Source organism: Tauraco erythrolophus, chromosome 7, assembly GCF_009769465.1.
Source record: "Tauraco erythrolophus isolate bTauEry1 chromosome 7, bTauEry1.pri, whole genome shotgun sequence".
NCBI classification, from domain to species: domain Eukaryota; kingdom Metazoa; phylum Chordata; class Aves; order Musophagiformes; family Musophagidae; genus Tauraco; species Tauraco erythrolophus.
Genome location: NC_141471.1, coordinates 60,973,129 through 60,999,371, shown reverse-complemented (window position 1 = coordinate 60,999,371; position 26,243 = coordinate 60,973,129). Strand labels below are relative to the sequence as shown.

The 26,243-nt window shown below is 43.6% G+C and overlaps 1 protein-coding gene across 1 annotated transcript in view; it reads right to left on the bottom strand.

Moving 5' to 3' along the window:
- Positions 1-26,243, bottom strand: part of BMPER (BMP binding endothelial regulator) — a 147,599-nt gene that overhangs the window by 15,630 nt on the left and 105,726 nt on the right. The gene's annotated exons all lie outside the window — the stretch shown is intronic.

Here is a 26,243-nt window from a genome sequence, read left to right as displayed (position 1 = left end):
CAAGGGAAAGAGCAGATCGGAGACCGCTACTTAGAAAACAGCTTTCTTCCTCATCTTGCTGCCTTCACAAACCAAGAGCTAAAATCTCGTTTCGGCAATGCCAGGCTCACTGACCATGCCACCCTTCCAGCCTGTCACATGCTCACAGGGCACTTCTTCTCAGAGATCTCCGTTAGCTCTTCATCAGAGATAACTGCTCAAAACAGGACTTGCAAGAAGTGGCTTAAAAGCCGTCTTACCTGAATTGAAACATTCAAATTAACACTCTGTTCTTGGTTTTATGGCTTCCTGTGTGGTCCTGGCCCAGACCCATATGCACATAAACATGGTTTAGGCAGAATTCAACAACCCGAATGCAAAGCTGCGGTCTCAGCTTGGTTGCCCCGACCCCAGCCATGCTGGATACTTAGTTCCTGCCTTTACGTTTCCTCAGGCACCTCTGCTTTTGCCCTGCGTGTTATAGAATCACAGAACGGTTTGGGTTGGAAGGGACCTCAAAGATCATCTAGTTCCAACCCCCCTGCCATGAGCAGGGGCACTTTCCACTACACCAGGTTGCCCAAAGCCTCATCCAACCTGGCCTTGAACACTTCCAGGGATGAAAGTGTTCTCAAGACTGCATGGACGTTGGTGGCCATAAGCCCGACTGGCATCCCAACAGAGAGGTCCTCCTGCCCATTGAGGAGGGCTGTCTTAAAAACAGCGGCAGTGCTGCCATGCTCCCCTTCAAGATTCAGTAGAGCAGAGGGAGGGGGTGAGCCTCACAGTTTGATGGTGATACAGGACACAGCCGGTAAGCAGAGACCTGGTTTCTGGTCTGTAGTCAGTTGGATTTAGCCTGCTACTTCATATACAGAACGCTTTGGAGATGAGATGCTCTGCGTACTACCACAGTTCTTTAACCTTCCTGAGTGCCAGATCTCAACTGCAAAACACCATACAGAGCCTGAAAATACAGTGGATGCAGTGCTGTCTCCAGTGAAATTGGCAGGGATTTTCCTACTGACAACACAGGAGCCACAACTCAGAACTGTCATCAGCCTTTTTTCTGCAGTTCTATACTTCAAGGCTTTGAAGGATCAGGACCCTTTCAGGACACAGCTAAACATTAAACTCAAGCTTCCTGACTTAAAATGCTATGAATTAAAATTTCCTGTACTAGACATAGCGACTCCACAACATATCAGCCTGGCCTGGGAGCCACAGGAACCCACATGGATGTTATAAAGTCAGAGTGATCTACTTCTGGGTGAGATGGGATGAGATAGTAGGAGCAGATGGAGCCAAGGTTTGCTCTCCTTCATGACAAACTTACCTTTCAGTGTGTTGGTTTGGGCATGGTCATTTACTTGGCTAAATACAAAGAGAGCTCTGATGTAAATCAGCAGTCTTTAAAGAGAAATGCTGGCCATGAACATGAGCCAATCCTCCCTACCACAGACAATCACGATCACGGGTTATTTTCCTGCTCATTGCGGGCGATGCCCAGGAGCAAAGATGCTAAGACAAATTTGGGGTTTCATCTTGTATACAAAGTCCTAAACATCTGAATTTGACTTTGCCTCTCTTTGTTGGCTAGGCTGGAACTCCATGGAGCAGATCAGTGCCACCTTTAGTGCGCTGCCTGATGGAGCCACAAAGCCATTCATTCTCTCTCCATCACTTTTCACTCCATAAAATCTCCTCTGGCCTCTCCACAGAAGCAGTGAAGAGATCTCAGAGTTGTACCAGTTTGTTACGAAGCTTGCTGTCAAACTTGGCAGTGGTTGCAAGCTACTTTAAACCCTTCTCACCAGCAAGGTTTGTGGGTAGAAATTGTCAGGGCTGAGTGTGCCTTTCCATCCTTGGAAAGAGGGAGCCGGCACAGCTGCAGCAAAGCAGCCCATCCAGCACATCTCCTGAAGAAGCCCAGCTGACAGGAGAGGGAAATCCCAGAAGGCGATATGGAAGGAAAAGCTGTTGCTGGAAGTTATGCAAGATTCATAGTTCGTGTTCTCCATGGGTCCTCGGGAACCACGATGTTTACAGTCCATACCTCTGGGAAGCCACCAATTTCTTCCCTTTGAGGTGAGCATGTGGCATCCACTTAGTAGTTTTTCTGCTCCCATGGATCTTTCCACAGGTGGGGAGCCTGAGGGCCTGTAGGAAAGCATGAGCAGATTAGCTCTGTCAAAACAAAGATCCTGTTTTTGTGCCAGTAAGGAAAAAAAAGGAAGCAGTAAGGAAAGCATAAAATAGAGTGTATGATATATAGAAGGAAAATTGTTTTTTAATAGAATCTTTTCAAAGTTTTCCATTAAACTTTGGTCGCTTGCAGTGCAAGTTTTGGAATGCAACTCCCTCATCCCCTTAGGATGGTCTGCGTTTTATTACGTTAGTTAAGGAAGGCCAGCTTACTCCTGTAAGCAGAGCTACTGTATGAAACGTTTCAGTCTCTGGCCAAAGTGGCAGGAGTAAAAGCCCCTCCTCAGCCACTATTCTAGGGCCAGGGATTGAATGCAATTTTTATCATGTGCAAAAGAAACTTTTGTCACCAAGCAATATTAAATTGCAAATGATCACATCACAATGAACGAGATGATATGCATCCAAACATTACCGGTGCGATGGCTAGATTTCAGCTGAGACACCTAACCAGAATGAGCAAAGGAATATATCAGAAGAGAGGCGGAGGTATCAGTCATGAATCAGGGGAGATGAGCTGAGTGATGAGAGAACATCAGAAGCTCTTCCTTCCTTCCCTCCCTCTTTCCTCTCTTCCCTCCCTGCTCCCTTTCCTAGTTCAGTGATGCAGGCACATGAATATTAGAAATAGCTGCACTGAAAGAAGAGGAATAACTGCAGTATCAGCAGCCCAGGAGAAAAAAAGATGGGAATCTGGACAAGTGGCAGTACCCTAAGTCTGTCCCCCTGCAGCAGGCAATGGTGGGGAAGTAAGGTGAGGTAAATCCTGTTACACATATCTGTAGCAATTCTTACTGTTCAGAGACATTAGGGAAGCAGAATGAAAGCTATGCCTGCCAAGATGAACCCAGAGAAAGGATGAGACACTTTAGTAGGATCACAGGAGTGTGAAGAAACTTGTATATACCTGCATAAGCCGTATCAGTTCTGCGTATTAAAAGTAGCTATAGTCTCCAGGGATGCCATTCAGAAGATTTCAAGAGGGCTGGCAAATTGTTACACACTTAAAAATCAGGACACATGACCAAGTCTTTAAGGTGCAATTCACCTCACAATGCAGTCAGGGTCTAGTCTTCCCAAGGTGTTTCACCCGCAGATCTACTTTTTCTGGGTAAAGACTGAGCCTTCTGCTTTGATTCATGATGAATTTTGCAGAAAGTGCTACAGAAAGTGATGTGGTTTCTCCTTGCTCTCTGAAGTTATTTGTCTGGATGCAGTCAGCTTGTAGCCTTTGTTTTCTCACAGCCTCTCCCAGAGATACATGGCCAGGACACTCATTCCTCTGAGTTGCAAGACAGCAGCTCTTGAACGCGCTGTCGAGAGAGATCCATTCTTCAAAATACTTCAGAAGAAACACTCCAGTACCTTGTACTGCACCAAATCCTCTGTCTTTCATGTGAATCTTGTAAATAAGATCTATGTTAACCAGAACTGGTACCATTCTGCTCTGCTTTCCTCTTTCTCTGTGTGTGCACGTGTGGATACAGATTTGCTCCTTTTCTACTCCCAGGTCAGTAATGCAATAGGCTATGTATTGCACTTCAGGTTAGACAAAAGTCTTGTTTACTCAGTTGCCCTTGTATCACACTGGATGTCTTGCCACTTGCTGGAATTACAGCAAAACAAGAGGAACATAAATTCCAACACTAGTTCTCTCACCAAACAGGTTGATGAAATCATGTAGCACCTCCATGGAGACTTGCGCACGTTCGGCACACTCCACATGGATGTCAGCTGCGGTCAGAACTCACCTCTCTCCACTTACAAGGAAAGAACAGCACCATACATGCAGAAATTAGAACTTCATCTTATCTGGAAATCTTCTCAGAGAGATTATATTATTGTGAATGTCAAGCCCAGCAGTTCTTAGACATCCCTTTATGTAACAGTAGCAGCAGCCATGGAAAGTAACAATCAAGAGACAACAAAGTTCTTGATCCCATCTGGGCAAAGAGTACAAAGGGAATCATCACATCTGCATGAAGAGAGTGATGGTGATGGAGTATTAACAGAAGAGGCAGAGTCCCCAGAGTCAAAAACTGTGGGAATGAGTAAAAGCCACAGAAGGAAATGGAGGCTAAAGAGAAAGGCCCACAGTAAATGTCTGCAGATGCTGTCGTTTGCAATGGGGGCTGAACCAATGGGGGCATAGTCATATGCTTATGTTGCACCTACTAGCCTTAAAAAAAAAAAAAAAAAAGAGAGAAAAAAAACCCAGCCTCACCGGTGAAGGAATATTCTTTTCAAGATCAAAAGTCAAGCAGCAATAAAATCTCTTTCAAAAAACGTAGGCAGAGGAGGTTGTGCATGCTCACTCGTGAACATCTGCACTAAGAAGCCACTTAAGTAACCATGCAACAGCATGGAAGAAACATCTGCAGCGTGTAGACCACCAGCTGTGCAGTAATAATACTTTGAATATCCAGAGTGCCTTTCATCTGAATACTGCAAAGCATTTTCCAAACAAATTAAGCTTCACAGCACCACTGTGAGCTTCTTATTTAATGGCAGGATTATTTCATCCTGCACCAAAACGCTGTTGCTGCCAGAATGAAAAGTAACACCTGTTTATCATCTCACAGAAATGTTGTACAATTTTCATGACGGGAAGTGACAAAAAGGCTGTAGTTAAGTTAAAGTGCAGGAAGACTTGAGGTGGTCAGAATTAAATGTTTAGAAACGAAATTCAGAGAAACAGAGTTTTACCCCCCCTTGACTTCTTATTCAAACTGTCACATTAATTTTTGTGCCCACATGCTGTTCTCTTTGGTCTTTATTTCACATTGGGAAGAGGGAACTTCCTTGGGTACGTACTTGTAGGGGTGTCTACGACAGATGTGCTCAGAAGTACAGAAAAATACCTTTCTTGGTTGTCTACGCTCAATAAAACGTATTGCTGTGCATTGCTAATAGCTTGCCTTTGTACTCCTTCAGATCTGTTTTTATAAGGCATCCTGATGATCACAGTACAGCACTGCCTTCCAAGGCAGCATGCCATCTAGGAAGTCCTGAAACAAACTTCTTGCTGTGTGTGCTTTCAACCCCACGGGGTACTCCGTGTAAGCAGCGTTCTGACCTGACTCTACTGACTTAGGGAGATCTGACTGTACATTTCCAAAACGCAAGGAGAAAGGCTGGAGAGCACGACACTTGAAGATAGGAAATGTTACAGACACCCCATTATGAATTCCTCTCTCTGCTTCTTAACACACCCACTTTTCAATCCCATTGAAATGTTGGCGGAGGAAGCAGTTTGATGGGGAAGCTGTAGCAGTGAAGCAGGCTAGTTCTTTATCAGATGAAGTTGAGGACTGGCAGAATAATGTATAATACAGCATGAGACAAACTGTCCCGAAATCTTCAAAGCTAGACAAACATTCATCTTTAAAACTTAAAATTTCTGAGGGCAGCAATGAGATACTGATCTGTGCTTGACACTAGCACCCTAGGATCTTAACCTATGAGTAAGGCTTTTTGATGTTACAGTTAAATAAAAAGAGTAGCTAGGAGTTGGAAATGACTAATTGCATTTCTAAGAGATTGTTAAGGGCGTCTGGATATTAAGCAAACAGCTCTAGCTTTGGCTAAGGAGTATATTTTAAGCATTTTCTACACTCACCATCTCTGAGCTCGTCCCAGCTGGGCATGTGGTGGTTAACCTCAGGCCAACTTCACCCTCCTCCTGAAAAGCTGGTTACAGGAGGACACGGCCTGGCTCAAGAAAAAAAAGCTCTTTCATGGTTAAGATTTTCCAGAAACACTTGGTATTGGTGTAACTCCGTCCCTGTTGAAGCCCAGGGTAAAATTCTGTTTGTCTGTAATGCCAGGTATGGTTGGCCAGCACCAGCTACTTTGACGTTTCATCCTACACGACCGGCTCTGAAAAAGTTCTCTCATACTCACATCCTGACTTTTCTCCAGAAAGAGCTGTTTCTTTTCTCCATGGATGCAACCGAACACACTTGCCAAGCTGCTCACTATCCCGCCAGGACTGACTACTTCATTTCAAATAAACCATAAAATGGCATGAATGACTTGGGGAGAATAAAATGTTCTCTTTCAGTATGTAGGTTCATTAGTTTTTCTCTTGCATGCTGGTTTTGTCCATTTGTTTCACATAGGATTTTCCTTCACCATATTTCAAAATTGTGAATGGGTGGATTAAGTCTTAAAAACAAAAAGATGTCATTTTCAGTGCTATCACACGTATGATAAGCAGTTCATCTACTTTTTGATATGATCTTGAGCTGCCCAAACAGTCTGACCCATTTAGAACAACAGCAGTGAAGTGTGAGGGACTTTGAAAGGTTTCTGTCCATAGGAGCATCAACATTTGCTACCAACATCTATTTCCATTTTGGTTTTCTGAGATTGTAACACTCGAATTGTATTTTGTGTTTCGGTTCAGATAAACCTCAGAGCTCGGAGGGTAACAAAGCTGAGACCTAAGCCGCGCACCAGCTCCAACTCTCCAGTTGAAATGATAGCATTGCATTGTTTCCACGGGACAAGGACAAGAACCAAAATCTCCGATTCCAGATCCGACATCTGTTCCAATTTAGTAACAAACTAAACTCATTCTCCATCCCCCATACGCATATCCGCACATACACACAATGAAACACTCAATTTTAAGGACATTTGCCTCTGGATCTGGATCCATGTTGGGCCACTTCTAGCTTCCAGACACAACCATAAATCAGTCCAGTTTCGCTAGAAAGAGCAGAGATTCACAGAGAGCCCCAGGCAAGGATCTCTACCCAACTTTCCTAGCATCAAATCTGGCTCTGCAGTAATACATTATATTTGTTTTCAGCAGTGGAATAATATCAAATACGATCACAGTCTCACCAGTGAGAATTTATGAGATTATTCCCCCTAACCCTTCTCCATCTGGTCCTTCACAAAGCTTATATCTATCTTCAGAAATCACATGAAAGCCATGTCTTTTCCCAACTCTCCTTTGAACCCCCGCCATTCAAACCAGAAAGTGAAATATGGTAGCAAGAGGAACAAGAAGAGTGATGAAGGACAGCAATGTGGAACCTCTGCTCTAGTACCACTGGAGCCCATGAGCCTGTCTGACCATGTGGTTGACCTCGGTCCCTTGCTGCCCAGCCGTGGAGCAGCTCAGCCCAGCAGCATCAAGGAGCTGGAGCTGAAGCGTCTTCCAGTTAGGCAGCCAGTCAGTCCGTTTGGGACCTTTGGCAGGGACACAGGGTGGTCTCATAGTTAACGAACCTCAGGTGTTGACTTGACTGCTTTTGTGGTGATGCCAGATAAAGGAGTCCCTTTCTTGCCTCAGATGCCCCTTCCCATCTCAGAAAGTGCTCTTCTCCCTTCTCTCTGTGTCCAAACACAACCCAAAAGTTGAGGAAATCAGAAATACATTGCTGATGTGCTCCCAAGATTGCAAACTGCTGCTGTTTTGCACCATGAACTCCACAAGGGTAACAGCCAACCTACCACTTGGTGGGGTTTATGCCAGTCAGGAGTTGCAATGATAGCAAGCAGCCCTGAATGCCTGAGATCAGCAGGTAAGCCTCAGAAGCATTTCATTTTCCCATGGTCTGTTTTCATACTCCATTTCACACACAAGTACATGGGCAATTTGGAGGCTCGAAAGTGAATGCATAGCACGAGTCAATGCACTGTAAAAAATATTTACAGCCCTAAAGTATAGCTACATTCATGTGCTAATACAGTAAATTTTTTTAAAGTCAAAGTAGCTTGAAATGCCATTTTTCCCTGTACGTTTCCTGCTAAGCTTGTGCAGCTTGCGTGCTTTTTAACTTGTGAAAAATCCTAAAATTTGTCTTTACAAAACACTGGCAGGGTGAGAGTCCTGGCATTAAAATCTATTTAACAAGAAATGAAGAGAAGCAATGTTTTTCCATAGAGTATTGACAATGATCCACCTGTACAGGTGAGGAAAGACTCCGGCATCTCTATAGCTTCTACCGAGGATACCGCTTTGCTGCTAATTAATTATGTAAATGCCTAACAACAGAGGGAAGCCATCATCTCACTCAATGCAGCGTGCGTACTGCTCACTGAATGCAAACAGCTTCCAGCCCCAGGCTCCACTCAAACCAGAGGCGGTTGCTAAATATTCACATTGACGGTCGGACCTCGCATCTGTGGGGATGGAAGAGAGAAACGATGCCAAGTCTTGAGATTGTTCTTTGCACGTTCAAGGCAACGGGCAGATCCAACCAAGGAACCTCGACCTTCCCCTTAGGGACTCGGTTACAGGGATGCACGGGAATGGCAACAATTTGGGAAGTGATTTGTCCCACATATTATCATATCACTTGTCCAGTATTTACCAGGTTTTCTAGACACACGTTCTCCTGGCCCAAGGGCTTGGCTGCCTCAATTTACATTAATCAGACCTGAGCTATCCAGGTCAAAAACGGGGTCGTGAGGGGTGGCATTCAAAGTGAAGAGTTTGTCTTGACAACAGAAGAAACAAGTGCTGCCCCGTATGATAATGTGAGCAGCAGTTTCCCAGCCACTTTGTGAAAAATCTGCTAAACGGACAAGATTCCATCAGTCATGATGACAATCCCAGCACATATTTTCTTTTTCCTGTTTTCTGTGCAATAAAGTGACACAGAGATGTTTTTCCATTCATGAAACAAATAGGGAAATGTCAGGTTAAAGGCTGAAAAGAAGAACTTGGCTAGGAGCAACGCTTCTTTACTGTTATAATTATTTATAATTATTGTGAATATTATTGTATTACCAAATAAAATAGCTCTATTGTTCTACGCAGCAGAAGTCACAGGCCCCGTGATTCATTGCACGCAGTTGCCCAGCACTCTAGGCTAGGCTTAAAACACACTTCTCTATTAATCCTGAACAGACATGTGAAACTGCACGTACAATTTCCTCGGGTGGCCTCAAGCAAATCATCTCACCTGCAGCGAGACGGATGAAAACTGCACCATTGAGGTCTGACCCTTAGCTGATGTAAAGTGGAGGAGAGCTGTAGAAATTGCCGTGCCACAGGCTGGTACTGAGAGCATCCCTTGGAGCCAGTAACAACCAGCAATACACGGTCCCAGCTCTCTGCACGTCCTGCACCGCAATGGGACAGTCCCTGTAAAGACATCCATTTATGCAGCAACGGTCAAAATAAATGTCTCCATTTAGATATCCCATTCGCATTGCCAGTCACACTCATGGTCTTATCTCCAGGGAACTTCCAACCGCTTCATATTCTGTTTGGAGTGCGAATTCCTACGACATGAAGCCAACACCTCTGGCCCCTGGAGCAGCTCTTTTCCCAGAAACCTACATAGGAAACCCCATGGCATTCTAAAAGACCACATGGCAGAACTGAACCTTTTCCTTCTAAATCCACTTTTATTGCTGTTTCCAACCATCACGGGAATCACACAGCATGTGAGTCAGAAATCGCAGACACCAGAGATCAGCTAAGTGGCAAATACCTTTCACTTGTGAGCTGCAGATCAAGCACCCAGCTGCCGCCCTCAGCACTGGACTCTCTCCCCAGCTCACAGGGACTCCGAAAACTGCTGCTAACCTCATTGCTCCAGTCATCGAACTGAAAAAAGTGCCAAATCTAACCTCTACAGCCTGCCTCTGCAACTCGTCTTCCATAAAACACATTCCCCAGCAACGCTGCCATAAGCTCAACAGAGAATATTGACGTTAGCAAAGCTGTTGGGTTCATCGGAGACCTAAACCCAGCAGAGCAAGCCCCTCCACAAGCACGTTTCTGCTCTCTGCCCACTAATTGGGCAATGAAGACAAAGTGAACACCGCGGTGGTGAGCCAATGGATAAGCCGCCAGGAAATTTCAAACTGCTCCAAGCATGACGGCCAATGGAAACCATGACGTAAAGTTCAGAAGAAGGTCACTGCTTCAAAATCTCTTTCTAAAGAGAGATTTTGTTATGGTTTTTCTTTTGCAAGCATGCATCAATAGAGCGAGAGTACCAGAGAGAGACAGAGAAGGGTGGATGTATAAAAGAGATCCAAAATAAATTTTAAAGTACTTTTTGCCTGGGTGATTCAGGCACATGTTTGCAGCCTTTGGTACAATTTGTGCATCTGCAAAACCCTGCACTTGATGGCCAAGTGATTTAAATGGCTGCCCACGTTCTGCACAGCTGATAATCCTCCTGCACCATACAGTCGGTGGAGATGGACAGACTCTACAGGAGCACCTGACAACCATTTAGAGGGTTCACTCTGAATTTGGAGGCTTTATCTTGCACTCATATTTTAAGACTTTGACTGGGGTATCCCTGGGCTGTGTGACATATGTGACACAGGGCAGAGCTGGGAAAAAGCCTCACACCTCCCATTCACCCAATGCCAAAACACCAGCCACCTCTGCAGGTGTCAAAAAAATTTTATGCTTGCTAAAAAACTGGAGATTCAAAATGAAAGCCTGTGGCAACCTGAAGTAAAGGGATTATTTCCTTGCATTGCGACTCTGGTCTTCTCTTGTGTCTAACTGGGTGACAGCTGAGTACATCACTGCTTGCAGGTTTTCTATTCAGTGTCATAATAACACAGTGAAATATTACATTAAAGTGGGTACTGTTCTTCTTCATCAGGACTGGATCACCTTTGTATTAAACAAGGAAAAAAGAAATCTAACAAAAAACTGGGTTTTCTGCCAGAAGCTGCGTGCTCTGCTTTGACTAAGGTCCTCTAGGAGCTCTGCACAAGCTAAAACAACAGATTTAAGGTATTTTGTCTTGTGCAATTTGGATAGAGACTTAGGTTTTTTCAGAAGTAAAACAGAAACATGACACCAGATCAGCCCCAGGTGTTTTGCTCTCTCCTTATGTTGTGTTTCATGGCAGCTTTCTGCGTTTGAAGGCTATCACACATGGAAACCCGTCTCTTGTAACAACCCACAATCATTTACGTGACTCTCCAGATCAAGTGCACGTAAGAACCGTGTGGAATCACGACGGCAGAAAGCAAGTGCAGAGATGATCAAAACAACCCGCGTGGCTGCACTGCTGAGAGAGCTGTCAGTCTGAAGGTCACTTCTAATCCCACTGGCTGTAAATACATAATATGCTAACTGGCTGCTAAAGAGTTCTTGCTGAGCTGTCAAAATATTTGCCTATAATCTGTTGTGTAGTCCCCCGTAGGGCCCGCTTCCCACAAGGCGATCACTTGAAGCTTCTCTAAAACACCGAGCAAAAACATGCCACTGAGTTTTTTCAGAAAAATCAACTCACAATGGAAACCCAGCAGGAGAGATGGGCAGATCTTCTCTCCCTCACGCCCATCACATGTGTACCTCCAACGTGGAGTCCTCTGATAAAGAATTAAATGACTTGTGGGTAGGAAATAACAAAAGGCAATCAAAATTATATTAAACTTTCTCATGGCTTTTCTCTGGTGTTTTCTGCAACACAAATGTCAGAAGATTAATTTGTTTACTGTCCGCAGATGCAACGAAAACCACAATTGCTTCCCGAGGAACATTCAGTACAGCAACACTCCAGGTCCCCCTCTGCCACCGCAGCGTTTTTCCACGGCATCTACTGGGGACTGCCACTGCTGAGAACCCCACCAGGTGTCCTGGCCGAGCTCCGAGGGCCAGGCCCACCTCCAGTAAGGCAGGAGAAAACCCACGCTCTCTGCTAGAAAGAGACCAAGTGAGACATCATGCAACCACGGGCTGCGGTGCGCCCTGTGCCACCAAGGGCAAACCTCTTGCTTAAACAATATTATCAATGAAAGGAGAACCGGGTTAACCAGATGAGCCATAGAGATGTTCACGCACTGAACGACACAACCGCGTCCTTACACGTGGGCGTAAAAACTCACACGAGGGTCTTCCCTGAAGCCCACCAGCCACTATTCACCCAAGCAGCTGCCCATTGCTGCAGACAAAACACTTATCACATCGTCTGGCCCACTGCCTGTTAAGCACATTCAAGTGAGAAGGCAAGTGACTCGTTCGGGCTGCTTCCATTTTTGGGACACGACTTTGACCTCTAGTCATTTGTCCGGGCAGTTCCCATTACGCTTCCCTTTTCTGAGCCACTATCAAAGTTCTCGGAATAGCGGGAGGAAGATCTCCTCCTGGGCATTGCGGGAGCTTAGGATGTGTCAGATAAATGCATCAAAGAGGAGATTATTCCTGAACGCTAAAAACCCACTGGAAATGTATATGACAGCCCCAAGGCAGTCTGACACCAGCATCCCTCAGCTGGGGCTGTTAGACAAACAGCTCATATTTTACTCAGAGTGAAAAAATTGCACACACTATGGTTCTCTGACAGTCTTTAATCTTAACACAGCTGTGAGTTGCTTTCAGCAGAGAAACCTTCTGGGTGAACGTGACCTTTGGATAAATCCTTGCATGTTCTCTGTGGTGGTATTTATTGTTACAGTCAGGCTAATGATTCACTTTGTGAACAGCCCTGGGAGGGATCTTTTTTCCAGCAGCCCCACAGACCTGTAAACGTGTTCCTCCATCACTGTCACACCTGTACTGCGAAAGGGGAAAACAAAGGGTCAACCAAAAACGAAAAAAAAAAGGCATTCTTTCACACTTTCATTTGGATTACTGCACAGAAATACAGCATTCGTGTTTGCAAGATATATAACGGAACACTAAATTTTTCAAACATTGAGGCAACTGGCTTCTGGTAGACTCTGTAAGAAGTTATTACTGTTTTCTGGAAACACTAGCTACCAGGACATAACGCATTCTCCTGAGCTAAAGGACAAGTAAGGCATCACTGTGCTTGCAGAACATTCCCATTCAAAGCAGGCAGTGGACACTACAAGAGAGGAGGACAAAACCAATACAAGCCTTGAAAACTAAACCACGTGTCTCTTTGCCAGCTTTCAGAAACACCATTAATCTTAAGATAAAGCTAGTTTTCTTGCAGTTGACACTCAAGATTACCAACATGGTTTCTGTCCCCATTGCACATAAGCATAGTAATCCTCTCTTGGTTGGTCCACGCTCAGCTCACAACACAACCCTTTTGCCGAGCCACCAAGAAACCTGAATTCGGTCTGACCATGTAATTTGACAGGCTCTGAGCTGCCAAAGAAGGGAGGTATCCAAAACTCCTGGGTAAACTACATCTGTGGGTCTAACTGTTGAGTGGGTTATTGGGCTGCTTCATGAAATACAATTCTGTCTAGAGTCCTGAGAGCTGAACTAGCCCCACTCTCACCATGCCGTTCATGTCAAACTGGAAGGCTTTCTCACATCTGAATGGAAAGCAGACTTAAGAATTTTATTAGTACCTTAAGCTTCAAAATGAAAGATGCTGCCAGCCTCAAGCCAGCATCTGCAAGAGATTAATTTCATAGAGACTGTTAAAAAAAAATAGCTGTGTTCAGATCTTCAGCAATGTATATAATTCAGGCAACAGTCAGAAGCAGGCAAAAATACATATGCTGTGTATGTAGGAGTGATAGTCACGTAATATGCTGGTTTATGTGATCAGGCTCTGATGTCTGACTTTCCTGGCTCAAACTCTCTTCTTTCAGGCACTTGATGCTTTGAAATGATAAAACTTCTAACACAAAAGCAAGAGTAGCGATGACCTGGAATGAGTTCAGCTGCATTTTCTGGCTTCCCAGGAAGGTGCAGTCCACGTCACAAAAGTCACCAGATTGTCTGCAGTAATTCTGAGACAGTCAAGGACTGGGTAGATACAGGGATGATACCAACCGTGGACTTCAGCAAGCTGTGCAGTCACAGCCCGAGACGGAAACATACCAGTAGGACACCGCAAGAAGCTCCCGTTGCTGCTGCTCGTGTTGTACCCACTCAACACACAATGCTCCCTCCCTTAGGCTACCCATCCAACAACTCCATGCACTCCACAGAAGCCCAACGATTGTATGCCAAAGGGGCGTATCCACAATTAAAAGGCTCTTTAAAGCAACACCGTAACGCTAATTTCTGTAAAGCATTGTAACAAGCATTCTAACAAACTTTGGAGCCATTCTGAAAGTAAAAGAAACAAGTCCCTATCCTTGGAAAAGCTTGCTATTGGATGTCTATACCATGCAACCTTCTGTTTTCAGTCAACATCCAGACTTGGTAGGCCTTAGGGGAAAAAATTCAAACTTAGTTTCCCCTCAGTCAATATTGGTTCTTAAGTCAATAAATCTTAATATTGACCACAACATAGAAACCAGTAACTGTTTAATATCTTCTGGGTTTTAATTATAAACACTGAGGAAATTTGTCAACTCCTGACTTCCTAGTCATATGGAAAAGCTTTTAAACATTCTGGATAGACCACTGTCACTCAGGCCCATCACAGTTATGGAACGAAAACATATTCCACCAACAATTCTCCGAGCATGTACACAGGATCTTTAAACTTGGCACGACTTTGAACCCAGTGCCTGCATCTGCTGCAAGGACGGCGACGATAATAAACAGCATCTTTTCATGTTGCAAGGGTTACTATTTCCAGCGCCACAGCTACATTTCCTCTGCCCATACAAAACTGTAACTACCATAGATGGGGAACGTTGACAAAAATCCCTGCAGCATTCCATAACTAAAAAGCGTCCCACGCCAAGTATTTTATCATTTGGAAAGAAATATGAACAGCAGTGAGAGACAGAGAGAAATAAAAGAGGCAGGTGAAGGAAATTCAGGGCGGGGGGCTACGAGACAGCGCACGGTTTGCACGCAGCCGATAAAGAGAACCACGCAGTGTGAATTCCTCATCACGAAAACCAGATGAGAATCCTGGCCGGGGATATCGCCTGGCTGCCCCGTAACGCAGGCTATGGCCATGGAATAGATTATGTCAAGTCAGGCAGCAGTCTAGACGTCTTGGGAGAAAGCAGGGGCTCATGAGAGAACACCTGGCCAGACAAGTTTGGTCCCTCGTTGCCTCTCTGCCACTGTTCTGCGTGGTCTTGCCCGGCCATGCAGAGTACGTGTTTCACGGGTGCCTGCCAACCACATTCTTCATCTGCAGGGGATGGATGGCCACCAGTTTGAAACAACTGTCTGGAGACCAAACCAACCAGAGAGACAAACTGATCTGGAGATCAGTACAGGTGCATTAAAGGAGAGCTGGAAGATGAACGAAACATCCCTTACTGATGGGCTGCAATGCCTGTGGACTGAGTTTCAATTCTGTGCTCGTGGGTATTTTTGAAATCAGATATTCGCTGCTAATGGTTGCAGTGAAGATCTGAGCCTTCTGTGAAGTGAGGAATCGTGATGCAAGTAGTGGGAACTACATATTTCAGATGCTGACAAAACCCAGCCTAATTAACGTATGGAATCTGAGGGCACGTTAACAACCTCAACGGCAGATAAAATAGCCACTTGTTTGTGGGATCTGTGTAGTTCTTTGATTACAGAACAACCATCAGCTCCTCCCAGTGATGTCTTGGTGATCCTTTTCTATATTGTCAGCAAATCATCTTTGCCTTTGGCAACAAGGCCAAGAAGTGTATTCCTTATGCCATGCAGTCTGCAAGCCTGTTTTGAAAAAGTTTTCCGTACCCACAGCAAATCTTGAAATCACTGAAAGTTTATGTCACCCTTTGAGGACATCTAGGATCTATGTCATCACCTTGCCGTGATGAAAAATATCCCTCCAGAGAGTATGGAATTTTTTTTTCATGAACAATGGGCTGAGAAATCAGTACAACAGAGAACCACGTAGACAGACAGATGAGCAGAACGACAAAAATGAGCTTTTCAAACCTCAGCCAAACCCTTGATATCTGTAAACAGGGTATGGAAGTTTTTCTTGCATATCGACTCCTTCTGCTCCAAAAGCAAGTCTTTTATAGTCCATGCCTCAATCCATTATTAAGTTTTAACTTGTTCTGAGATTCTTACTTGCCAAAGACACATCGCTGCGTGGAGTATTAATGAGGTTGTCATCTAACTGGGCCTTACAGGAGCAGAGAATAGATTTAGTACCCTTCTTAAAAAGACTAGCAACACTTTCTTCTGAAAGTTTGAGAAGAATTTGTGCTTTGACAAGAATAAGACAATACATTTCTTGTGCATGTGAAACCTCTGAGGCCCATCAAGAGGACTTGAGCTTGAGGCCAGGAACCAGGCATTTTCACGTTTTAATCTCAAATCTGATCTTGGCTTCCTGCACAGCAAAGAACTCTTTCTTCATTTCAACAACTTCAAACCAGGGTGCAGTGAGAATTAAATGTTTACACTGCAATTTGAAAATGTAAAGTGCTAAGAAGGAGCACTTAGGAAATGAACTTTGTAAACTTTTTTCCTTGCTGCCATGGTATCCACCATCCTCAATAGCCTCTTACTTCATGTACTCATAGACTACATAACCTTAAGGACCCACTCTCTGTAAACTACATACCTCACTTGAGAGCTGATGTACAAAAATCAGCTGTCTGAATACCTTAACACTTACGACAGCTTCCTCTGGACTGATCATAAGAGAAATGACTTGTTATTAATTTTCACATGCTGGATTTATTTTAGCTTTTATGTTTCAGGAATATTACATAAACAGAATGTTAGTTGTAGGAGTACCCAGGAATGCAAAAAAACATATGGCTCCAACTCCCTTCAGTATTCCCAGCACATTCCCTACCAATTTTAATTTCAGCTGGCTTAAGTGGGGGAGTCAAGGAGAGACTTGAATGCTCTCATCCTCTGAACATCACGATGAAGGGGTGAAATCACAGCACCTGCTCTCAGATATGCAGAGACCTCCATTTGAGTGAAAACATAACCTTACCGCTCCCTTTGGGATTGTTTATGGTGTATTGTGGATCCAGTGGCAATTTAGTCCTAGCCCTGCTCCAGGATGGCACTGGCGATCTCCAGGCTCCAGACTTCACCACATTAGCCTAAGTCTATGCCTGCTCTGACAAGTCTGCCAGAGATAGAGTTAATTAGGAGGGCAGAGCCACACACGTGTGTTTCTAAGTGGTGTCTCAACGGTTTAAAGGGTGGGTGACCCTGACACACCTACCCACGCACCCAGCCTGTGCCTTGCACCTTACCTTAGGGTAAATATTTGAGATGGATAAATGCATGTTCCTGTATAAGGCACAAGTACCTCCACCCATTCTTGCCTTACTTCCCATGAGTCTGCTCTGCGTAAATCACCACGACCATGAGGTGCTGATTCCTTCATGAGCCGTGAAGACTGAAGGAAAAATGAAGCCTGTGTAATTAACAGAAGTTAATTGCTTTACACACTAGCACTCTGCACACTTGAGAGACCGAGTATGGAGCACGGGACCTTCGCACGCCCATCAATACCGCGAGTCCTTACGGGGACGGACAGATCTGCCTTCACTCCAGATTGCTACTTTATGCCACAGATGGCTTCTAAAAAGCTGACGTAATGGGAAGGTCCCCGGAGATCCTTAAGGCTGGGAACACCCTGCATCTTTTGGATGCCCTGTGAGATTTAGGAAACAGCAGCGAAACTGAAGGAAAACCCTTCAGCTATTAAAAACACCCACAAGAAAGCTTTCAGCTAAGTCTAACCCATGTAAAGTCTCCAGAAGAGACACACGGCATGTCAGCTCTCCAAAAAACAGTAAGAGCAAGCTCGATAAGCTGCTCGGAGCTGTCAAAACCTTCTTATGGCAAACTTTCTACAGAAAAGATTTTTGTGCTGGTCACGGCTCACGTCCTGCTTTGTCTGGTTATCCTGCCAGAAGCATAAATGAACTCATAAGAATAACAGAAGGATTAGGTTAAGCTTATTTTTAAAACGTTTCCCACAAATTCGTCTCATTTGCCTGCTTATAAACACCCTCGTTCATCTTTGCTGTGTGTCTAATTAGGCAGGATATACTGCAGGTGGCTTAAAATAGGAGCTGAAATATAGTAGCTTTGCAGTTATGCATGCTAAAGGAAAGGTAATTAAAATTTCATGCCACGAGATGTAAACTGATCATCTCAGGGGCCTGAAAGGATTTCTCCACCATACATGACATGGCACAGTTGGCCAGCTACAGTATGGGTGGGTTTCCTCTTCCTTGCAACACTTATTAGCCTCTGCCCAAGGCAGAAAGAATATGAGATCTGATGGGTTGGCTTCTTGAGTTATTTGTCCATGGAAATAGACATTAGACATCAGCTAAGCACCTCTGGATTTTATTTAAAATCAATACTGCAATAAGCTTAAAACGTAAAAAGCTAAAATTAAATTAAAACAAACTAGCAAAGAAAGCCCTGCTGTGAACATGTCTTAGAGGTTAATTAAAATGAGATCGAAGAGAGGTCTTGGATTTTGTAGCAGCTGTACTTAAAATTCTGCAGTACCTGACAGAGACATAGGGTGATTTCCTCTGATGAGGCCGACAGCTTTTCCCAATAGCATCCCCTCCCAAAAAATGGGATTTATTTTTTGCAGCTAAAAAGGATACTTCAGTGTAGCAAGTATTTTTGCTTTGGGAATGGATCGAGTTGCACCAAATGGCAGGTGGAGTCTTTTAAAACGTTTCCACAAGGGAGGATATCACTCTGCTTTTCTACCAGCTCCTCCCCACACCTGCTCTCTTCTTCTTTCTAAAAATCATGCATTGTATTATATTACTGAGACATCGGGGATATTTTCCAATATGTGAAAGTGTCCTTTTCAAAAATATTTATTAGTGTATGCAACAGGGATGTGTTTGTATTTTGCCATGATAGTCCAAGGGCACACTCATGCCTACTGTGAAAGAGTGGCATTTTAAGACTGCAGCTTTAATAAGGATATCTGAGATGGGGAAGTCTATATTAAAGAAGTTATGCCTAGGGAATGTTTGAAAGCCTACTGGATAAGCTTTGAAAAACGTGAGGGACAGCAGACCTCGCACCGCAGGCTTTTTCTACAAACATCTTACAACCAAGAAGAACGAACCACGAGTGAACTCAAGTTAGCAAAACATAGAAAGGATCTCTCAGTTGCCTGTGGCCAGATGAATTAGGTCTTCTGCCATGGAAAGCCACCCCTTAGATATCCCCTAGGAAAAGAGTGGCAAGCAGACAAGATCTGAGACCCTTGATCTGCATGCGTTTCACTTGGTCATTTCTCTCCCAGTAGAGAATGGACCCGCTATCTCAGAACCAGCTGAAGCTTTCTTAAATTGTCTGTGGTACAGCAAATGATGGGGAGGCTAACCAAGGGTTACTAATCAATGTGCTAGATTAGTGTCATAAACCCGCATGGAACAGGAACAGTGATGAAAACCTGTCACCCAAATATAGCAAAATTCCCATTGACTTGAATGAATCAGGATTTTACCCCATGACTCCTAGGCACTGTAGAAAAACAAAGGTAATCCAGGAACGACAAGTTCTGAGAACGCAGTCCATGTTGACACATGAGAAATGCATTTGTGGTACCCTGCTTTTCTGCTAGATGTCTCCCCCTCTCCTCCCTTCCCTATAGTTCCCACCATCCTTCAAGATCATTTTTGTCTCAGTCAAACATTTTCATGTACAGAGTCGCACATCTGCCAGACACTGGGCAAGGAGGAAGACAGTATTTGCTTATGAAACACCTGACTTGATTTCATTGAGCCAGGTAATAAACCAGAAAGAAATGAAGTTTTACTAGGCAGAAGCAAGATTTTGTAGTAAGTCTCTATATACCTGGCGTGCATGATAATTACAAATTGAGTTCTTTCCTGGAAAAGAGAGAAAAGAAGCCTCCTATTGCACTTGATTCCAGTAGGAAATAACATCTCGTTCAGTGTAAAAGGAGAGCGTCAGGTAGGGCTGTGATCATGTAATTAGGGAAACAAAACAAACACGCTCCAGACATGCCATCCTTTGAAGGAAAAGAAACTTCCCTGGGTTTTAATCACAGAGTAGTATGCTGCTTCATCTGGTTTTCCTACTAAAAAAAAAAAAAGTCTTTCCTTGTTAAAAAAAATAAAAAAATCATTAACTTTCCATATAGGGAAGCACAAAGTGGGTCACCGGGGAAGCGTGCGCTTCCCAGCTGGAAGCAAGCCACGGATGGTCCCAGGTGAATGGTGTCTGTCCAACACCACCGTCTTGTCAGATTTTGGAGCCCTCTCCACCCTCATCCCCCTCCCCGTTCCCAATACCTCAACAGGAAAGGAGACATCTGTGAATCCTCTGGCACTGCTTCAATGTTTTACAGCTGTAATAACCACTGATACAAAGAGAAGAATGTTTTCTAGCCCCAAATTCCTGAGGTACTTTTCTAAACAGGCAAAGTGGATGGGGGCTTGGTTACGTGAAAACACCCTACGAGGGGCAGGGGTGTGGAGAAAGGTGAAGAGGAACCATGATCTGCAGATAACGGAGCTCAGCTTGGCTTCAGATTTATCTTTTCTGACCACTCAACCTATTTGTCCAAATCCAAACTTCTAATCCTTAAATCTAAACACAGTATTTTTTCTGGCAGCTTGCGCTCACTCTTGGCTACATCAGATGAAAAATACCTCAAGGAGGAGGCTTAAAACAGTGGTGATCTACATTTTTATCTCTCTCTCTATATATAAATATAGATATACATGTGCAGTACACTCCTTACCATCAGCATATAGATGGCAAAGGTTGATGGTGGCTGCTGGAAATCCCAAAGCGCATCGGACACCACAAAATCCCTTTGCTCCCATTGGTTAATGCCATCAGTCACCAGCAGTGCAAATCACGGTATGGCATCCAATCATTATTAGCCAGCTGGATTGAGTTGAATATAATGAACTAATTAACTAATCAACTCAAGGTACCGATCCTGCCTACAAGAGGCAGGCCATTTCCTCCTGGCTGTGGAAGATGCAACAGTGTCTTTGGTGCCGCAGCCCAGGCTGGTGAGCAACATCAGGGTGCCTCTTACCTTACACAAGCTGCACAGGCTGATGTTTGCAACTGGTTTGGGGAATAATGTTGATTTGTATAGGGGTGGAAAGGCAAGGCAGCAGGCAAGCCAGTCAGATGTGCACGGAGAACGTGTTCCCAAACACCAGTGCTCTTGTAAGGGTTGGGAACACCGTCTCTTCCCAGTGCCTACGCTTTTGGGCTTAGTCCTTTGTGCATTTCTCCAATGCAGCTCTGCAAAGGATCACCTTATATAAGTAGAATGATATAAAGCAGAGTATTCTGGTACAGAAAGCCTGAATTATTAAGGACTTAACAATGCAAGCGACTAAAGCTCCAGTGGTAACTTCAAATGGATGGAAGACTCAAAGACGCTGAACAGAGCAGACTGGAGAATGGAGCATCTAGCTCTTAGGAAACTCAAGTCCTGGTGCAGATTTGCTTAAATAAAAACCCAACAGCAATTATTATCTCAAATATTTTTAAATTCCTTTCTAACCAAAAGCTCCCTGGGTCGTACAGCTGCTCGGCGACAATTTGCCCAAGAAGCTGAGTAAACTGTTTCATCCTGAGCTCCTCTCTGCTGTGGTTACACTGCTGCTAGTACCCAGCCTCAGGGCCAGCGTGGGGCAGGCAGCTGGAACATCCCTACCTTAGCACGAAGGCAAGTGAGAGCAACAGCCCCTGCTCCATGCTGGGTCTGTGAGGAGACCAGCCATGGCTTCATGCGTCGGGCCTTTTTTTTTGGAGCCAACACCACCAACCTATCTTGATGTGGGGTAGGGGGGGACACAAACCAGCTGTGCCCTGGGGTGGGTGGAAAGACAGATGTGGAAGGTGGTGCAGGAACAGGGACAGGAGTCACCCCAGTGAGCTGTCAGAGCTACGGCCGCCCTTCGGTTACACCAGAAAACCTCGTGGGGAGAATTTTGCAATACGCACCCTTGGCAGCACACCCAGGGCTCCGGAGATCCCAATTCCACCCACCCCTTTAACACCTGAAATGGGTTTTTCTGATGTCATTCCTCAGCCTACATTTCCTTTGCGCCATCCCACTGAGCGAACACAGGGGCATAACCACATGAATTTTACAGCTGTAGGACATCATTGTTAACAGGGGGAAAAAAAAAAAAAATCTTCAAACCTTCTGCTTCAAAGCCACAAACCCTCGGTCCTCATCATCTTTTAAATAGAGCTCGTAATTAACTTAGCAATGCTACGGCTCATGTGCTCTCTGCAGCCACTCACAGTGTATCTGTCAAACTTAATAACAGGGAGCTGATGGACTACAAGGCATTGCAATTTATAATCTAACTCTAAACAATAATATTTTCTCTAGCTAAGTGGAAATTTTTTAGCAAAACTGCAAGACTGCAGCAGTTAACTGCATAACGTTAATTGGCTAACTGAAATAGAAACTCATTAACTGATTAACTGAGAGCTAAGATGGAGTAATGTCAGCACAGTCACAAGGAACATTTAAGACAAGAATTGCAATAAGGTAGATTTGCAATTCCTGAATGTATTTTGATTAACAGATTCAAACAAATAAGGTTATTACTATGTTAATGACTGGTTGCTGTAAAATATTGAATATGATTAAATTCAAGTGTTTGAGAGAAAAACATACCTCTTAAGACAATTACAAAGGAGAAAAAGAGTAACTAATTATTTGGTATGCTGTTGTCTGTTAAAAATGTAACAATCATAGCAACAATAACAAAAATATAGAATTATAATAACAACAGGAAGAGTAATAGCAATAAAAGATCTGTCTCAGGATTTAGGAGCACAAATTTTCCAATCTCAAATGGGGAAATCTACTGCATGGCAAAAGCAAGACTGACTATTTTTCCAAAGTTATGGCCATAGTGAGAGTCTTGAGCAACGTCTAAGTATCCATTTACGAACTCAGCTGCTGTGTAGGTGTGCTGGAGATGGGCAATCTACTGACATCACGTTGATGTCACATTCCAAATCTGTTGGTGATACCAAAGTATTAAAAAAAAACCTACTGGAAAGCCACGGATACTACCGGGGGCAGGTGTTACTAAGAGTCCTGTGCCTTCCTTTATGGTGTCTCCTGCAGCCCAGCTTGTCCCTGTATCGAGCAGCGTGGCTGTGCCTCTCCCCACCACGGTCCCGGCACCCCTGTCTGGGGCTGCCTGCTCCCATGCCTCCCAAGGAGGCTCCTGAGAGGCACTGGTCATGGCCAACCAAAGCAGGGATGGGGGCACACCAGGGACCTGCCCTCTGCATCATCTTGCTCCCTGGTCTCACCGGAACTGGAGTCATTCCAGGCCCCTACTCCAGCACAGCTCAGAGATACAGAATGAGATCATCCATGAGGTAGGGCTTGGTGAGCACGAAAAGTCCTCTTCTCCTTCCTCAAGTCCCCTAGGCTCCCCAAATCCTTATCCAAGAGCTTAAATAGTACTATCATACTTCTTGATAGTGTGATAGAGCTTTTTCTGGTAACAGCAGCATAAGAAATTCAGATAGTATCATCTATTTTTAGAGCTGCTTATACTCAAGAGCAGCTTCAGGAGTCTGAGTGCAAGCTTTATTGCATACATGGTCAAAGCATCCCCTCTAAAAGCCTGCTACTGAGTAAACTTGGTAACTTTTTATTTTCTTTTTTTTTTTTTTTTTTTTTGGCAGGGACTAGTCCAGGATGCTTAGTCATTTTAACGTATCAAAATAGACAAGTGGCAATGGTGAGGGCCATCACTGCTAATCTCTTCTTCACCCAGACTTTACCAAAATCTCCTGGAAATTCAAAACCATTTCCCTGCTTAATGAACTTGCCTCCATAAAGTTCAACCCTAAGGGTTATTTTTAGAGTATTACTCATGAGCACTGAACAACTAGCAAGGCATTAAAGACAAACAAAAAATACCAACCCAAAACTAAACAAAACAAACTGCAATTAAAAGCCCATAAAACGTGTCTAGTTACAAAACAAAGAATTAAAAGGGTGGTATAATATTAGATGCTAAAATTGTTAGTTTGCAGTCTGGACTATTTCAAAAATCCTTTCTTGTGCACTTATATTGGGCTTTCTTCTACCGTGTGCTTTGCAGAGAAACACAAGTCACAACGTTGGAAAAAAGGGTTAAGGGCAAGGTGCACAACCATTTCTCCTAAAGCATCACAGATCTACCACGGTCAAGCTCAGGAGTTAGCCGTTCATCACCCCACAACCACGCAGCTACATCTCTACTCTTTAAAACATTTACATCTAACAGTCACGACAATCTTGCTGTATATGTTTTTTGGATGGCTAACCAAGGGAGAAACTACAGCTGTAAAAAGAATGAGACTTAGAATGAATTTGAGACGTCTTCACAGAAATCTCCTCGGTAACCCAATGTCAGACAAATGTTTGCAATGCATTGTTCACTGCCTTTTTTGGTATTTGGAGAAAACACACCCGAATTTGTAATGTTCCTGCTGAGTTTATTTCTATTTCTGAGAATTCTTATTAACAGCAGGTCACTACCAGAGCAGCATAATGAAAATGAGGCAATGTTGATAATATAGGCAAGAATGACCAAGAAAGGTTAACTCTTGAGAATGCGGTATTTCACATGGAAAAATTCCATAATACGTAATGTTTGAGGGTAAAAACTGAGAAGCTATTCAATTCAAAGAAGAGGTGAATAGAAAAATGAAGGAACCTGACCCTACCATTCTGTCTCTTCACTTCTCGTACCGCTAGGAGCTCGTTCATAGTCAGAAAAGCAGAATTGGAAAAATTTTAGTTAAACCTAGCCTGAAATTAGAAAACATTGATTAAATATCCTTTTCTAAAAGACCTCAGTAAAAAGCTGTAACCATGAATCTAAATTTCTTTTACTGGTAATTTGAACTTTGTGCAAAAGTACATCACCAGTAATAGGTTCTTTGAAAAAAATTCATGAAAAATGCAAATCGCTTAAATACTCCTCTTTATACTTATACACACACACACACGCATGCTCGTGCATATTTATATATGCAAAGATTTACGTTAGAAACGTTCGCAGAACTTTCTTGAACGTGTGTCCCATGATCATTACCTCCTTGCAGGAATTTCCTAGTATGAAAAATGGCCATGGTCATTGAATAAATTGCTTACTACAACTTCGTCAGTTTCTAAGAAAAAGTAGCATTCTACTAAATACCATTATTTAATTTTAATTTATATTTTATCTTCAATTCCTGTATTGGGAGCTGAGCATTCTAACAGCTGGCAGCATCTAAATGGAAGCAAACGAACAGCTACTTCAGACAGAATATGATGGTCATTTCAACATAAACTTTCCTTAGGGAAAAATAGACTTTTCTACAAAAGGACATAATCGAATTAATACTTGCTTGATTTCATTGTCCTTCCAGGACAAATAGAAGGTATCATTTTAAAGGAACAGAAGTGCTCTACAGTAATTCTTGTGTGCAAGTATGTAGAGGTTTTTTTTTTTCCTGGCTGCTGTAGCCAAAATATAAATCATTTTCCGCTGTGGTGTCAGGAAGTGTATTGCACTAAATTAATCATGAGCTACTTTAAAAAAGGGACAAAAAATCCACGGCAAAATGAAACAAATCTCTCTGTGCCTGTTTTCCATTTGCATTGTCATCACTTACCTTTAAAGGACGATGGAAGTGAGATGGGAATGTTGCTGAAATGCATTCAACAGACCCTCTGTGTGTGTGTTAGCATCTCTAGTGCTCTCTGCTGTGCCTCCAGCCATTGGAAAAGACAAAGTATAATATAACCTGCACACAACATAAGCTTCCCTCTTTGCCAGGCTCCTAGCACAGGGATATGCTATAGCAAACTAGATGCAGAAGCATGTAGACTACAAGCCAAGCTGTGTGTCTTCTTCTAGCATTTCCCAGTCCCAGATGTATTCTGCTGGGGTAGATAAAAGCCTTTCTGCCTCATTATAAAAGAAGAGGAAAGGCAATTCATAAGGGAATTGGAGCAATTTTAGAAAGCTTTTCCTAATAAGCCCAATAGTTCAGCAGATGTGAACAAGTGAGGAAAGCTGGGAGTGCAGAGATCAGGCAGCTCCATTCTCCACCATACCACGGCGACTCGGCTTGCTTTTATCTTTTATGTCAGGCAATCAAAAGAAAAGCCAATTTTATTTACTGAGTGAGGGGCAAATAAACTCATGCCAATTAAAGAACAGAAATGATGTCTCTGTGGTTTAGACTGGCAGCATTTTAAAGATAAAAAATCTTAAATAATTCCCTCAGACAAGGCTTCTAGATCCTCATC